At 44.4% G+C, this 18,135-nt stretch overlaps 2 protein-coding genes across 4 annotated transcripts in view; both read right to left on the bottom strand.

The window, feature by feature from the left end:
* LOC121393056 overlaps positions 1 to 18,135 on the bottom strand; it is a 1,743,327-nt gene that overhangs the window by 1,205,277 nt on the left and 519,915 nt on the right. The window lies entirely within an intron of this gene.
* LOC121400993 overlaps positions 1 to 18,135 on the bottom strand; it is an 840,200-nt gene that overhangs the window by 488,866 nt on the left and 333,199 nt on the right. The window lies entirely within an intron of this gene.

The raw sequence follows: 18,135 nt of genomic DNA, 5'->3' as shown, positions 1-18,135 counted from the left end.
ATATCCTCTGGATTCAGAGGAAGGCAAAAAAAACATCTGAAGCCTCTCCAATTTGCCTCAAATTCCTTCCTGACTCCAAGATCCAGTCCCTGGATCAACTTGTACTATGAGCTATCTCCCATAACCCTGTATTCCCTCACTTGCTAAACACCATCCAACCCCTTCTTATACCTATCTAATGTATCAGCCTGTACCACTGATTCACTTCCCAGCTCTCCCTGTAACACCCCTTTCCCTCCTCTAATCTCATTGGCTCCCTCCTGTCTGCTGGGAGGAGCTACTGGTGAATCAAGCATCCGACCCTTCCTTATACCTATCTAATGTATCAGCCTGTACCACTGATTTTATTTTTTTTCTGTTTTTTCTGCAGCTGGGCCTAGGGGAGCACAAATGGTAAATCCGACCCTGGCCAGGGGTGCAATGCCACCCAATCACAGCCGCTCCTACATTAGTCTATCTGCTCTGATCTTTTTTTTTAAAGGACAAAATATTCAAATTGGTAAAAAAAACAATATACCAGTCTCCTAATCTGTTACCCCAATGGAGCATCCAAGTGTTGGAGAGCTGATTGGTGCCATTTTCCCTGTGCTCCCAGGCAGGGCAGTCCTAAGAGTCTGAGTACCCCAGGGTAGAGCCCTGCAGGGTGTTGGGTACCCCCCAAAAAAGCAGCGAACCTGTAGGTTGTAGGAAGGACTTTCAGATGCAGGTTGGGGGTCTGAGGGTTTGCAGGTCAAGTTCTGGATCTTAGCAAGTTTTATTCCTTTAAAGGAGAAGTAAAGCTACGGAGGCATTTTATTGCCAATAGATTAGCCGCAATAGTGCAAGTTAGAATGCTATATTTATTCTGTAGAATGTTTTACCATACCTGAGTAAAAAGCTCTAGAAACTCTCTGTTTGTTTAGGATAGGAGCTGCAGTATTAACATGGTGTGACATCACTTCCTGCCTGAGTCTCTCCCTGCTCTGGGCTCAGATTACAGTAGAGAAGGGAGGGAGACGGGGGAAGAGGAACAAACTGAGCATGCTCTTGCCCAGGCAATGAGGTTTAAGCTGAAGGCAGGAAGTCTGATACAGAAGCCCATGAGTACACAATAGAAGGAAAGAAATGCAGTGTTTCCTTTGACAGAGGACTCAGAGCAGCATTACTTTGGGGGTTTACTGGTATATTTAGATGGACCTTTCTAATAAGGCTTACTTAGTTTTAACCTTTCCTTCTCCTTTAAAAGTTTTTAAAAATGTTTTTTTTTCTTTCTAGCCCGATGACATCACTTCCCATTTCCAGCAATGGCACTTCCTGCTTTATGGTGGTCAGCGTATCGTGGATCAGTTTGCAGATCAGGATGTTGCGGGTCAGGTAGGTAAAAATATGGGTGTGGGTGCGGGTACTCTACCGTAAGGTGGGGCCTTCATATTAAAGTGGTGGTTCACCTTCAAGTTAACGTTTAGTATGTTATAGAACAAACAATTCTAAGCAACTTTTCAATTGGTCTTCATTATTTCTTCTTCTTCTGATGCTTTCCAGATATCAAATGGGGGGTCACTGACCCCATGTAAAAAAAAATGCTCAGTAAGGCTACAACTGTATTGTTATTGCTACTTTTTATTACTCCTCTTTCTATCCAGGAATCTCCTATTCATATTCCAGTCTCTTAATCAAATCAATGCGTGGTTGCTAGGGTAATTAGGACCCTAGCAACCAGATTGTGGAAACTACAAACTGGAGAGCTGCTGAATAAAAAGCTTAATGACTCTAAAACCACAAATAATAAAAAGTAAAAACCAATATATCATACTATAAGTTAACTTAAAGAGGGTTGTTCACCTTTGAGTTAACTGATAGTATGATGTTGAGAGGGATATTCTGAGACAATTTGCCATTGGTTTTCATTTTTTATTAGTGTTTTTTGAGTTATTTAGCTTTTTATTCAGCATCTCTCCAGTTTGCAGTTTCCAATATCGGGTTGCTAGGCTCCCAATTACCCTAGCAACCATTAATTTATTTGAATAAGAGACTGGAATATGAATAGGAGAGGCCTCAATACAAAGAGGAGTAATAAAAAAAGAGCAATAATAGATCATTTTTAGCTTTACGGAGCACTTGTTTTTAGATGGGGTCAGTGACCCCCATTTGAAAACTGGAAAGAATCAGAAAAAAAGGTAAATGAAAAACAATAAAAAGTAAATAATGAAGACCAATTGAAAAGTTGCATAGAATTCACCAATCTATAACCTACTAAAAGTTAACTGAAAGCTGAACAACCTCTTTAATGGAGTGGATAACCAGGTGATTTGCATGAACTTCCGAGGGGTTATCTCAGTTCCACTTACAACTCTTAGGGCCCCAGGCCACCAATGTTTTTAACTCTTAGGGTCCCTGACTCCTAGAAACGGCAGTCGGTTCTACACCCTGGATCATGGCTAGACCCCCCCGCCCCCTACCTATACACCCCCACCTCCTATTCACCCCTCACCTATACACCCCCTCAACCTTCTCCTATACACAACCCCCTACTCTCTCTCCTGTACACAACCCCCTACTCTCCCTCCTATACACAACCCCCTACTCTCCCTCCTATACTCAACCCCCTACTCTCCCTCCTATACTCAACCCCCTACTCTCCCTCCTATACTCAACCAACCACTCTCCCTCCTGTACACAACCCCCTACTCTCCCTCCTGTACATAACCCCCACTCTCCCTCCTGTACAAAACCCCCACTCTCCCTCTTGTACACAACCCCCTACTCTCTCTCCTGTACACAACCCCCTACTCTCTCTCCTGTGCACAACCCCCTACTCTCCCTCCTATACTCAACCCCCTACTCTCCCTCCTATACACAACCCCCCTGTCACCCTCCTATACACAACCCCCTACTCTCCCTCCTATACTCAACCCCCTACTCTCCCTCCTGTACATAACCCCCACTCTCCCTCCTGTACACAACCCCATACTCTTTCTCCTATACTCAACCCCCTACTCTCCCTCCTGTACATAACCCCCACTCTCCCTCCTGTACATAACCCCCTACTCTCCCTCTTGTACATAACCCCCACTCTCCTTCCTGTACACAACCCCCTACTCTCCCTCCTTTACACAACCCCCTACTTTCCCTCTTGTACATAACCCCCACTCTCCCTTCTGTACAAACCCCCACTCTCCCTCTTGTACACAACCCCCTACTCTCTCTCCTGTACACAGAGAATCTGGGAAGGGAGTGTGACTGTGGGATAGCAGGTATAGTAGGGAGAGATGGTGCCTATAGTAACAGTGGATAATAGTCTCTGGGAAGGGAGTGTGACTGTGGGATAGCAGGTATAGTAGGGAGAGAGGGTGCCTATAGTAACAGTGGATAATAGTCTCTGGGAAGGGAGTGTGACTGTGGGATAGCAGGTATAGTAGGGAGAGATGGTGCCTATAGTAACAGTGGGATAATAGTCTCTGGGAAGGGAGTGTGACTGTTCGATAGCAGGTATAGTAGGGAGAGATGGCGCCTATAGTAACAGTGGATAATAGTCTCTGGGAAGGGAGTGTGACTGTGGGATAGCAGGTATAGTAGGGAGAGATGGTATCTATAGTAACAGTGGGATAATAGTCTCTGGGAAGGAAGTGTGACTGTGGGATAGCAGGTATAGTAGGGAGAGATGGTGCCTATAGTAACAGTGGATAATAGTCTCTGGGAAGGGAGTGTGACTGTGGGATAGCAGGTATAGTAGTTAGAGATGGTGCCTATAGTAACAGTGGGATAATAGTCTCTGGGAAGGGAGTGTGACTGTGGGATAGCAGGTATAGTAGGGAGAGATGGTGTCTATAGTAACAGTGGGATAATAGTCTCTGGGAAGGGAGTGTGACTGTGGGATAGCAGGTATAGTAGGGAGAGATGGTGCCTATAGTAACAGTGGGATAATAGTCTCTGGGAAGGGAGTGTGACTGTTCGATAGCAGGTATAGTAGGGAGAGATGGCGCCTATAGTAACAGTGGATAATAGTCTCTGGGAAGGGAGTGTGACTGGGATAGCAGGTATAGTAGGGAGAGATGGTGCCTATAGTAACAGTGGATAATAGTCTCTGGGAAGGGAGTGTGACTGTGGGATAGCAGGTATAGTAGGGAGAGATGGTGTCTATAGTAACAGTGGATAATAGTCTCTGGGAAGGGAGTGTGACTGTGGGATAGCAGGTATAGTAGGGAGAGATGGTGCCTATAGTAACAGTGGATAATAGTCTCTGGGAAGGGAGTGTGACTGTGGGATAACAGGTATGGTAGGGAGAGATGGTATCTATAGTAACAGTGGGATAATAGTCTCTGGGAAGGGAGTGTGACTGTGGGATAGCAGGTATAGTAGGGAGAGATGGTGCCTATAGTAACAGTGGATAATAGTCTCTGGGAAGGGAGTGTGAGTGTGGGATAGCAGGTATAGTAGGGAGAGATGGTGCCTATAGTAACAGTGGGATAATAGTCTCTGGGAAGGGAGTGTGACTGTGGGATAGCAGGTATAGTAGGGAGAGATGGTGCCTATAGTAACAGTGGATAATAGTCTCTGGGAAGGGAGTGTGACTGTGGGATAGCAGGTATAGTAGGGAGAGATGGTGCCTATAGTAACAGTGGATAATAGTCTCTGGGAAGGGAGTGTGACTGTGGGATAGCAGGTATAGTAGGGAGAGATGTGTCTATAGTAACAGTGGATAATAGTCTCTGGGAAGGGAGTGTGACTGTGGGATAGCAGGTATAGTAGGGAGAGATGGTGTCTATAGTAACAGTGGATAATAGTCTCTGGGAAGGGAGTGTGACTGTGGGATAGCAGGTATAGTAGGGAGAGATGGTGTCTATAGTAACAGTGGATAATAGTCTCTGGGAAGGGAGTGTGACTGTGGGACAGCAGGTATAGTAGGGAGAGATGGTGTCTATAGTAACAGTGGATAATAGTCTCTGGGAAGGGAGTGTGACTGTGGGATAGCAGGTATAGTAGGGAGAGATGGTGTCTATAGTAACAGTGGGATAATAGTCTCTGGGAAGGGAGTGTGACTGTGGGATAGCAGGTATAGTAGGGAGAGATGGTGCCTATAGTAACAGTGGATAATAGTCTCTGGGAAGGGAGTGTGACTGTGGGATAGCAGGTATAGTAGGGAGAGATGGTGTCTATAGTAACAGTGGATAATAGTCTCTGGGAAGTCTCCAGCATTGTTGAGAGACTTCAGGGAACCAACTATGCAATTTGCTTGGAGTATGGAACCAGAAAAACATCGTTTTATACAGACTTTCTTGCTGCCTAACACATACCACATTTCTCCTTGCAGTTCTCCCATATGTCTTCCCAAATTTATAATGATATTTTTTGAGAAAGAATCTCGTCCCATTTCAGCATATACATGTGTTTAGGGAATAGATCCATTGGTAAATCTGTTAAAAGCATATAAATTGTAGAGATCAGAGCTCTTTGCGGGAGACCAGCCTGACATAATCGCTCAAATCTCGTGAATGTGGTTGCCCTTGGCTAGATGGAATCGTCTGACAGAAATGGACAATTTGCAGGTATTCAAGAAACTGCGCTGGAGATGTTTGGTATTTGTTCTGAACTTCAGTGAATGTTAAAAGTTTTTTTGTTAGGGGATTGACAAAGTCATGAACCATAAATAGATGATTGGAGCCCCAACATGATTTAAAGGGTTCCTGCATACCCGGAGAAAACAGGGGGTTATCAAGTATCGGAGTCAGAGGTAGGTGAGGGCTTATTAGATTGTACCTTTGTTTGCACTTATGCCAAATACGTAGTGTGAATATTATAGGGCTCAGAGCTCCAGGTGGTAGTTTGGCTTTTGGCCCCTTGAGCCATAGAAAAGTAGCTAAATAAATAGGGGATACCCATAGTGCCTCTATGTATGCCCATTTCGAGGTTGGTTCATAAGTTGTCCACCCTGCTACTTGGCGTAGGTGGGCTGCCATATAGTAGCTTTCGATGTTTGGAGCTGCTAGTCCCCCCTGTCTCTTAGTAGCCAACATGACCGTTCTAGGTCTAAATTTTCCCCAGATGAATTTGAAACACATGGTCTGTAAGTCCTAAAGGACCGCCTTCGGTACTAGTATAGGTAAAGTCTCGAAAAAATATAATGGCTTCGGGAGGATAGACATATTTAATGCTATTATTCTCCCCAGCCATGAGATAGTTAGAGGGTTCCATCTATGGATAAGATATTTTATTCTCTGTATAAGTGGAGGGAAATTATATCAGTATAGAGTGCCATAAGTTATAGTAAGCTGGACTCCTAAATACTTCATTGTATGATCTTTCCATTTATAGTGGAAGGTTGACGATAGAGCATTTTTAATATCTATCGGTAGGTTCAGGGGGAGGGCCTCTGTTTTATCTATGTTAAGTTTATACCCCGAGTATAGTCCATATTCAGTTAGAATTTTGTGAAGGTTAGGGAGTGACACAGTTGGGTTAGTCACTGTCAAGAGGACATGGTCTGCAAAAAGTGAAATGATGAACTCATGATCCTTAATTCTAGGACCTAGAATATCTGAATGATTTGTAATGGCTGAGGCCAGGGGTCCAATGCTTAAGGCATATAATAAGGGGTATAAGGGACACCCCTGTCTCTTACCGTTATTAATGGGAATAGAATGGACAGGTGCTCCAGGGAGTTTGAGATTTGCTCTAGGTGATGAGTACAACCCATGAATAGCTGTTAAGAAGGGACCTTCTAATCCGAGGGTGGAAAGGAGATCAAACATATAATCTAATCGTAGGCGATCGAATGCCTTTTCGGAATCCAAGCTTAAAAGAAGGACACGAGTTTTATCTTTATGGATAGCTTCAATTGAGTCAATGGTTTGTCTTGTGTTCTCTCCTGCCTGTCTACCATTAATAAATCCTACTTGGTCCTTGTCGATGATTTTGGGCATGAGAGGGGCTAATCTGTTTGCTAGGATTTTTGTGAATACCGGTAGTTTTAAGTCAGAATTTAGAAGGGCTATAGGTATTTAGCTACCACATTGGCATGGGTCCTTACCTTCCTTATGTATTAGGGCGATATAAGAAGATAACATTGTGGACGGGATAGTTTCTCCTTTCAGAAATTAATTAAATAGTTGAACCAAGTATGGGGTCAAAATTTCCACAAATTTCTTATAGTAGGAATAGGGATGCCATCCGGGCCTGGGGCCTTTGAGGAGGGAAAGGATTTAATTGTGTCCTTAATCTCTTCCGCTGTTATCTCCTTATTTAAGTGGTGCAAGTCCTCAGGGGTAAACTTAGTGCTAATATTTTCCTCTAGAAAAGCCCTCCGTTGATACTGGATCCTATATAGATGAATCGGATGGTCTGGGAGGTTATAGAGTGTAGTATAATAATCTCGGAAAGCTTAAGTGATTTCCGAGGGTACATATGCCATTTTATCACCTTAAAATAGCAGATTGTATCTGTTTGTCTCTCAATTTTTAGCCAAGAGGGAATGCGGCTTATCACCCCGCTCATAATATTTTAGCTTGGTCCAGCGTAATGCTTTTTCAATATTTGTTACCATAAGTGATTTTAATTGTCTGCGAAGTAAACAAATTTCTGTTCGTATTGTTGCATTTGGATTTCTATGTGCTGTGTTTTCAAGTGTTTTCAGTATCCGTTCCAAGGCAATCTTTGTATGCAATTTGGATTTTTTTCGATGAGTTGATATCGCTATAAATTTACCCCTGAGGACTGCTTTATGTGCTTCACACAACATATATTTCATGGTTTGTAATACATCTGAACATAGATCAGGTTCATTCAACAGAGTTTCATTTAGACGCCAGTGCGTATTTCTCCCTGGAGTTTTGAACAATTCTATGTCCAGCAAAACCGCTGAGTTGTCCAACCAATGAATCGGAATAATATCTGAGGATGCTCCATAGGTTAATAGAGTTCTAGGGATTAAAAAAAAATCAAGTCGTGAGTAGAGTTGATGCCTTGTTGAAAAGAATGTATAGGATTTATCATTAGGGTGGGGACCTGCCAGTCATCCTGAAGGTCCAGTCTGCGCAATAGTTGACGAAACCTTCGGCACTGGGTTTTATAATCGGTTTGTAGGGGAGGTGAAGTATGGTGCCTGAGCTCTGATATTACCAGATTAAAATCTCCTCCGATTATAATAGGCAAATGATAGTCTCAGCAAACGTTAGTTAAGGTCGATTTAAGAAAGGTAAGCTGATTAGAGTTTGGGGAGTAGATATTTTAAGTGGTTTCCCTTCCAGAGTCCCTTCAATAAATAAATAACGGCCATTTAGATCTGTTAAGACCTTGGTGGGTTTGAATGGGCAGTTCCTATGATTCATAGGGGCAAATTCACTAACCTGCGGAGTTGAGCTAGCGCAGCCTTCGCCGCACTTCGACAGGGCGCCGCTAATTCACTAAAATCTGAACTTGAGCTCAGGGAGGCGAAAGGTAGTGAAGTTGCGCTAGCGTTAATTCGTCAAGCAAACTTTGCCTGGTGTAAGGGTGGACAGTAGCGCTAGAGTAGTCCACTTCACCTCGCTAGCGAACAGGGCCGCCATTAGAAATCACGGGGCTCCGTACAACAAAATTTTTTGGGCCCCGCCCACACTGACGACCAAGCTCCACCCCATATCCCGCCCACTCCACATCGCAGTTAAAAGACCACACAGACATCAGCGCTAAAAAAGTAACCCCCCCACACAAGTTGTAAAAAGCTATTGATGGTCAGGGCCCCAAAAAAAAAATTAAATTTCGGCTGTTTTCGTGACTTCGGGTCTTTGCGCTGCTTCAGGACTTCGGCTTCGGCTGTTTTCGTGACTTCGGGTCTTTTCGGCGCTTCGTGACTTCGGCTTTTTCCGTGACTTCGGGTCTTTTCGGCGCATCGGCTTTTCGGCACTTCCGCATTCGGCACGCAAGAGGCAAGACGTACGGCTCGGGCGCTCGTAAGGGGGGCCCGGATCTTCAAAAAATGCAGCGCTGCCGGGCCCCCCTTCATGCCCGGGCCCGGTACGCTTGTCCCCCATGTCCCCCCCTGATGGCGGCCCTGCTAGCAAATATACGCCAGCGCCCATTAGTAAATCAGCGAAGTAATGAAATTACGTCACACTGGTGAATTTGCGATAGCGTTAGCTGATTTGCACTTTAGTGAATTTGCCCCATAGTGAGAAGGCCAGTCCTCTTGGTATTCCTACAAGATTGAAATACCTTAGGGTACAAATTGGTTTTAAGGATCTGATTCTCAGAGTCTTTGAAATGAGTCTCCTGGAGCATCGCAATGTCTGGTTTTAGTCTATGTATCGCTCTTATTACCATTTAGCATTTAGCGCTGTTAAGACCATTAACATTTAAAGATATTACCTTCACCATCTTGATATATTAGTATGGGAAGCTGCATTGGATGCTAAGTAATCTGGACCAAGGGATATAGAACATCTCCACCAATGATAAGACCCATAGTGTAAGAATCCGCTGAAGTGCGAGTAATCCCAGGAATGACTCCAACAAATTAACAGACAATGTAAACAACAACCTCTGTACAACCTTTGTAGAAAAAAAATGTGGAATATTTGTGTCATTTAAGCCCTCTTTAATCAAGGAGCAGACAGACCACCTTTGCTGGTTCAGGGGAATGTCCAGGTCTGCCATAAGGAGTGTATGTTATATAGTAAAGTTACTCACAGGTGATTTCCGACTCGACCCGTTGTTTCTCAGTCATCTTATTCTGAGGTGTGTCTCAGGGTAACAGAATCATTCCGGGGCTTCTGTGTTGCAGCTTTAACCTTTTCCCATGTTGGCTGAAGTTTCTCCAGTTGCTCATGTTGTCTGGTTGGTGGTTGTTGTGGCTGATCTGATCCCCAGCGGTTTCAGGAAATGAAGGCCTTGAGCCGGATCCTGTAGTATGAATTGACGGTTGTCTTTGAGCACGATAAGCTTAAATGGAAAGCCCCAGCGGTCTGAGCTGTTGGGTTACTGGTCGTAGCTCCTGATGTTTAGCCAGCGTTATAGGAGAGAGGTCACTAAAGATCTGGATTCGATGCCCTTGGTGCTCAATGTGGGTGGTATTCCCCATTTTATCTATTATGCTTTCTTTGCTTTCAAAAAAGTGCAGACATATCAAAATATCTGGTGGTGTAGAAGAGCTTGTCCGCCTGGGTCCTAGTGCCTGATGTGCTCTATCAGACCTCCAGGCTTCTGGGGGGAGTTCTGGGTTAATAGATGAGAATAAGACAGGTCTGGACTGAGATTCAAAATAGGCCCTGGGATTTCAGCTACACAAAGGCCCAAACAGCACCTCACCAGCCCAATAAATAGTGACTGTCTATGGCAATTTACAGCAGCCCCTCTGGTATTTGCCAGAACCCACAGATTGTCAGTCTGGGCCTGGAATAACGTGCACAGATATGTTCTAATTTCTTGGGTAGGCTCCTCTTCTGGGACCCCTCTCACCCTTAGGTTTTGTCTTCTGGATCTGTTTTCCAGATCTTCTGTGATTTTAGAGAGGTCAGTTGAGATCTAAGAAGGTGATTTTCCTCCTCTAGCATGGTGTGTCTTTGAATAAGCTCATCTGTTGTATTCTCCAAGTGATCCGTTCTCTCCCCCAGGCTGGTCACCTCAGACTGTATATCTTTAAGCGCTATTTTGATAGCGGCTGCTATAGTGGAGAGCTGTGCAAGTACCTCAGCGGGTACAGATACTTGATCTTGCGTCAGTGTGGCAGCATGAGGAGTTTCCCGGTCTCTCTGTGTGTCTAGGTGAGATAGGAGCCCAGGAGTCAGATGGTAATTCTAGATCCAAGTCCTCTCCGCCATCTTGTGCAGGCCTGCGTGTAGCTGGTGTTTTCTGTAAGTATGGAGACATCGTCCCCGATGCTTCTTTCAGCTTTTTCTTTCCCATCGCTATGTGCTCAGATGCTTACACTAACACCCGCTTCTATCCGGCTGCTATAAACGTGCGTTTAGCGGGCGTTTTCGCTTGGTCGGTACGGAGCTTCCCTGCGCTGCGTGTTACTCACTCCATTGTGCGCATGGGCCCCCGAGACTCTTCTTATTAAGTTGATGGGATCAGAGTTGGGGCTGTGCGTGGGCAGGAGAGTAAAGAATATTTGAATGAATCAGAGGGAATGGGCCTGTGGGAAGGAATTATAAGCTCAGAGCTTCGTAGCTTTATTTTCTGCATCTTATTAGTTGTGAGTCGCACTTGGGTTAAGGTCAGTTCATGGGTGTTATACGTGCGGGAGTAATTGCACGAGGGCAGCAAATAAAACTGACTAGTATTGATCCCACACCGGTCACAGAAAAGCAAAAACTTTCATTATTTTTATTTTCATACATATAGAGAAAGAGAACGGAAAGGATAGAAAGAAGAAGAGTAGTGTCTTAAGAGCCAAATTGAGTGGTATACAGCAGAATGAATTTTATTACATTCAGATATATATACTTCCATTTATTGTCTCTGGGCCATCACCCAGGTACCCTACACTGTGTCACATTTCCTGGGTCACCCTCTAGCAATATAGGTTTGTTTTTGTTTGGTAAGAGAGTCATTAATCAGTTGCTCCCAGAAACTAAGGGTAGGGGCAGTCGTGGATTTTCACTGAAGTCATATCGCTTTTTTAGCATAGTACAGTAAGTGTAAATAACATAGGCTTTTGTGTGTAAAGTCCGCCACTAAGCTAAGGCAGGTGAGAGGGGTGCGGGTGTCGGGTAAATCAAGTTATGCCGTCATTTATTGTGTTACAGCAATCCAGAATTGTTGTATTTCTGGGTATCCCCAAAATACATGAAGGTATGTTCCTATAGAGACACTGCATTTTGGACACATGTCAGTTGCTGTGGGGTACAATTTCGCTAACCTGTACGGGGTGTAGTATACTCTGTTTAGGAATTTTGTATAAACCTGTCTCTCATCGAGATTTAGTTCAGGTACTTGTTGTAAAGCATCCTTCCACATTTCCTCATTCATTTCAGGAATATCCCTCATCCATGTCTGTTTAACCTTTTCTAGTGGGTTGGGGCCCATCTTTTGTAAAATTGTATAGCACCATGAGAGTGGTTTTCGTAGTGCTGCCTGAAGCAAATCTTTTTCCAACCTTGTTTCTTTGAGCTGTTTTGGTCTGTTGGGGAATTGTGATCGGTAATCATGTTTCAACTGGAGGTATCTGAATATCATACTGGCGGGGAGGTTCAATTCTTGTCGTAGTGTTGGAAATTGTTTGAGTTGTCCTCCTTCTACTATGTCTTGTAGGACCTTAATACCATGTACTGCCCAACAACTAACTTCAGGGATCAGTTGAAATTGGGGTAGATTGTTGTTGCCCCACAGGGGATCCATACAGATTGGTGTAAAGTGGTGCCCAATGCCTTATTTAGTGCTTTTTGGAAAGCATTGATTACCGTTAGCATAGGTAATGTGGTGGTATAATATTGGGACGGTCCCCTGTATAGTGATCTAGCTAGGGCTTCAAAGGAGCCTACTGATGCTGCTTCCAAGATCACTGCTGGGTTATCTAGTTTTGGATTTATCCACCAATGCGCAAAGACCAGTTGACTGGCCAAAAAGTATAACTTGAGGTCAGGCAGGGCTAATCCTCCTCCTGTTATTGGAGCGCATAATGTTTTGAGTGCTATGCGTGGGTGTCCTCCTCCCAAATGAGGTTCCTTATTGTCTATTCATTTGAACCAACTTACCCTCTGGGTTATGGGGGAGGTTTGAAAAGCATACAGGAATTTGGGCAGGTGAAAATGTTTACTCTACCAGGAAGTGGAAGAGCTTGCCAGGTATCCAGTTTTGCACTAAAGGATCTTACTATAGGATCTAGATTAAGAGTAGCATATTGTTTGCAAGTCCTTATTTATCTCAATCCCAAGATATTTGAAAGTATCTACTACTTGTAAGTTGCCAACTCTCTGGGGGTAATTCTGTGGAAAGGGATCTATGGGGAATATAACTGATTTGTTTTCATTCACCTTGAGTCCTGAATACTTGCCAAATGTGGCAAACTGTTTGCAGAAGGGCTGTCAGTGAACAGTTAGGATTTGCCAGGTATATTAACATGTCATCTGCATATAATGACAGCTTTTCGGTGACAGTTCCCATCACTAGTCCCTGTACCTGTGGGTTTTCCTGAATTTGCATTGCTAATGGTTCTATGGCCAAAGCAAACAAAAATGGCAAGAGGGGGCGCCCTGGCACGTTCCCCATTCTAGGTGTATAGTATTAGAAAGCACTCCGTTTACTAGGACTTTTGCCTGTGGATGGGCATATAATGCGTGGATCCAAGTCCTAAATCTTGGTCCTATGTTATAACAGGCCAGTACCTCCCATAAGTACAACCAGTTCACCGTGTCAAATGCTTTAGCAGTATCAAGTGACACCGCCACCCTCTGCCCACTGTTGTCATGCCTAAGCGACACGTTTGTATACAGGCGCCTCAAGTTAATATTAGTGGATTTATTTGGCATAAAACCGGCCTGGTCTGGGTGCACAAGATCTTCAATCACTCCCTTAAGTCTGTTGGCAAGAATTTTGGCTAATATTTTAAGGTCACAGGGAGTGAAATGGGCCAGTACGAGTCACATCTATCAGATGGTTTACCTGGCTTGGGATTAGTGTAATATATGCCCGATAACAGGATTCTGGAAGTATCTTATCTTGAGTAATTGTGTTGAACCAAGCACATCATTTTGGGGCAAATTACCATGTGCCTTATACCATTCACTTGGGATACCAACGGGACCTGGGGTTTTACTTGATGGGATATCAGATATGGCCCTGTCTGTCTCTTCATAGGTAATATCTACATCTAATTGAACCCCCTGATCAGTGGATAGTTGAGGGAATGTGATGCAATTTAGGTAGTCTGTGAGTTCCATTATGGATTTAGTCGGAGGTGCAGTATAAGTAGATTGAAAATAACGTCGAAATGTATTGGCTAGCCCTTGATGTCTGTAATTAGAACTCCAGCATCATTATACACACCTCTTATTACTGTATGTGAAAGAGCCCCCTGGCCAACGTTGCCAACAGCTTCTTATTCTTGTCCCCTTTATCAAACCAAGCAGCATTTTTATAGAGTTCCTTTTGGGAGTATTTGTCTACATACAAAAGATTAAGTTGCCTCTGAGCATCAGCCATTCCCGTTATTGTTTCTACCGTAGGGGAGTCGGCCATGGCTCTCTCTGCCTCTACCAACCTGGAGTGTGCTGGTGTCACCTCCAAGCTAGTTTGTTGTCTTACTGATTTAATCAGTGCAATATAGGTTCCCCTAGTATAAGCTTTGGCTGTGTCCCACACTACCTGTGGGTGCCCTCATTAGCCTCCCAGTATTGTTTTAGTGCGGAGGGAATTTCCTCCATTATTTTGGGATGTTCTATCCATTTAGGGGGGAGCCGCCATAGTAAACCATTATGTTTAGATTTGCCTCCAACACATAGTGTCATTGGGGCATGGTCAGAGCATACTCTAGGTAAGATCCGCACCTCCTCCAGGACCTGTAGTATCTCTGTAGTAACTAGGTATAGGTCAATACGGGAGAGGGCTGCTGTGGTTGTTGAATAACATGTAAATTGTTTGGATTGTGGGTTTTTCCAGGGCCATGCGTCCGTCAGACCAAGCGCTTCAGCCCAGTTGGCAAATGAGGGAGAGTCATGGGGGTTGGGTTTAAGTCTATCTGTGACTGGATCCAGAACCATATTGAAATCCCCTGCCCAAATTGTAGGTATTTGGCCATACGCAGATACTTTAAGCATTATCTCATTTAGTAAGTGCATATCTGCTGGGGTGGAATATAGACATTAACTATGATATAGGATGTTCCAAAAATTTGGGCCTGAAGTGTCAGGTACCTGTCAAATCTATCAGTGGTAAGGCCCTCGAATTGAAAATTTAGGGATTTCCAGACCAGGATGGCCACTCCCCTGGAGTGAGTAGAGTACTCAGAGGTGTAAGCTGCAGATAAACAGTGTCGTTTGAGGGCACGTGTAAGTTGCCAAACCAAATGGGTTTCCTGGAGGAGGATGAGGTCAGCGCCAGACTTTTTCAATGTATCTAGTATCACTGATCGTTTGATCTTATCATTCAACCCTCTTACATTCCATGTTAATACCTTAAATTTGTTATCCGCCATAAGGAAGTAGTACAATATGTTGTGTAGTAGGCAATTTTGGGCAGCCCCAGGGCCGTCAGTTAGTGGGTGAGCTGTATGCTTGGATGATGGTGTGCCTGGGCCGAGCCCGGGGACTCCTCCATTGCCCCGATCCACGTTAACGTTCATCATCAAGAGGATGGCCCTTGAGACAAAGTTAGGAAACAGAAAATAGACAGATGTTACACACATAAAACATACACCCCAACAAAGCATTCCCCCCTCCCGGTATCCTCCCCCAACCTGCAGATACATTTATTGTGACACCAACTAGAGTGGGGTCTGAGTTAGATCCAACAATTGCAAAGTCAGAGTTCAACCATATAGAAACATAGCACCATCTTGTGAATATATATATATATATATGTGTGCAAACCAAAGAGTGAAAGGTTGGGAAAGTCCTTTGCCCCAGTTCCTTGCTGAAGAGTCCAGTAGGAGCGGACCAGTATTATTTGACCACAGGATCACTCCATTAGGCTATTAAGTGCCTGATGTCAACATGGCAACCATGGACTGCCTTTGTTTGTTGCCAACTGGCTTAATACAGGGCAGGATGCCTTTGCCTAGCTAGGCCGGTGAGGATTCTCATGTATCTTGTTTGCTACATGCTCCGACCAAACAAAACATTTCAGACTTCGGAAAGGGAAATACTACAGGCACAGTCCAGGCATATAGATATATGTATAGGTATATATCTTATTGTGTCAGAGTGTCATAAGTGTCCCATCTGGTAGTTAATAAAAATATCAATGCCATACTATACCAGTCTGAGATCAGGAGTCTTCCACTGATGCTCTCGTGTAGGTAGGACGGATAGTCAAGGTTTCTATTGTCTTGGACTCCGTTTCGGGGTCTGCATGCGGTCCAACCAGTCGGCAACTGCATCTGGCTTGTCAAAGAAAATGGATTTGTTGCCATCTAGTACCTTGAGTTTGGTGGGAAACATCATTGAGTAATCAACGCCCAGGTCCCTTATCCGACACTTGACTCGTTGATATGAGCTTCTCTTTTTCTGAACTTTGGTAGAGTAGTCCAAACTCCTTCAAAAGGTGATTTTCTTACCGGTAAATCCTTTTCTCCTGGGTCCGTACTGTCAGTGCAGACGTCTGGGGTTTAACCTTGAAACCTCTGGAGGCAGGACAAAAGAATTCTGAATTGTAGCTCCTCCCTCCTTGGTAATAACTGGAGTTCCCGCCTCACACTGGCAGTTTGTCATCCAAAATACAATACTAGGGAACATTGGAGCATAACCGTAACAGTAGAACATTGTAACAACACTTTTTTTTTATCAACTAGTAATAATAGTAACTGGGCCGAAAGGACCCTTGGCAAATCGCCAACACCTCCATAAAAATCGAAAAGGGAGGGACTTACTGCACTTACAGTATGGACCCAGGAGAAAAGGATTTACCGGTAAGAAAATCCCCTTTTCCTGGGGCAGCCCATCCTGTCAGTGTAGACATCTGGGGACGTTCAAAAGCCGTCATGTACCCAGACTGGGAGGGCTTCAGAAGTTCCAGAAACCACTGTATGTAGAACCTTCCTCCCAAATGCTGCTTCATGCGAAAGTGTGAAGTTGGTAAAATTTTGCAAAAGTGTGCACTGAGGACCATGTGGCTTCTTTGCATATTTGCTCTGGAGAGGCCAAATTGTTGAGAGCCCAAGAGGTACTGACTGCTCTTGTAGAGTGGGATTGCAGCTTTAGTGTTGTTGATTTTTCCACAGTCTCTACTAACCATCTGGCAATAGTACGGCTAGATGCCCTAAGCCCCTTTTTTGCAGTCCCATAAGTCACCAGAAGGCCATCTGATTTCCGAAACGCGGAACGTTTTACGTAGATTCGAAGTGCTCTAACTACATCAAGAGTGTGTGGTGTCTTTTCTGTCTCATTCTTGGGATCTTGGCATAGTGATGGTTATACGATCTCTTGGTTAACATGGAAAGCCGATACTACTTTTGGTCTGAATATAGGTGGAGTCCTGAGCACCACTTTATCTTTGTGGAATATCATCCATGGCTCCTTTACCGACAGAGACTGAATTTCTGAAACTCTGCGAGCTGAGCAGATAGCGGTTAAAAAAGTCGCTCTCCACGTGAGATACTTAAGCTCACACGATTCCAATGGTTCAATGGGTGTCGTTGCAGGCTCTTGAGAACAAGATTCAGGTCCAATGGGGGAGTTGGGTCTCTATAGGGAGTTCTGATGTGCGGTACAGCCTGGAAGAATTATCTAATTTCCGGTAGGAGTGCCCATTGGAATTGGAAAAGAGTAGAAATGGCTGAAGTCTGAGTTTTAATGCCGCTAAGCTAAGGCCCTTATCCAGGCTTCGTTGTAGAAAACTGAGAAATTGGGGTAAAGAGCAATGCTGCCAATAAAATCCTATACTTGAACACCATGCTTGGAATAGACGCCATATCCTATGATATGATTTGGCCGTGGACTGATTCCTCGCTTTAAGAAGTGTTGTAATCACTTGTTCTGAGAAACCCTTGTCTCTCCATAGCTGGGCTTCAAGTGCCGTGCCGACAGGTGTAGCATTTCCAGATTGTGGTGAAACACTGGACCTTGAGATAGAAGGTCTGGTCTGAGAGGCAGTTGCCATGGGGGCCCCACTGACATGTTGACAAGGTCTGCGTACCACGCCCTTCTCGGCCAGTCTAGTGCAATCAGGATGGCTGTCACTTTTCTGTCTTTATCTTTTGATGACTCGTGGTAACAGAGAAAATGGTGGAAATACATAAATCATCCGAAATGACCATGGAACCACTAGTGCATCTATGGCCTCTGCCCCCGGGTCTCTGGAGCAAGCAAAGTACCTGGGTAGTTTGTTGTTTTTGTGGGATGCCATGACGTCTATCACTGGAGACCCCATTTGGGCCACTACTGCTTGGAAGATGTCTGGGTGAAGGGACCATTCTGCCTGATCTATCTTGTTCCGACTGAGATAGTCAGCCTCCCAATTGTCCACCCCTGGGATGTAAATTGCTGATAATGCTGGAATGTTGGACTCCGCCCATTGGAATATCTG

The sequence above is a fragment of the Xenopus laevis genome, chromosome 3L (assembly GCF_017654675.1).
Source record: "Xenopus laevis strain J_2021 chromosome 3L, Xenopus_laevis_v10.1, whole genome shotgun sequence".
Lineage (NCBI taxonomy): Eukaryota > Metazoa > Chordata > Amphibia > Anura > Pipidae > Xenopus > Xenopus laevis.
The sequence above is the reverse complement of the archived record's forward strand: the minus strand, read 5'-3'. Positions and strand labels throughout refer to the sequence as shown.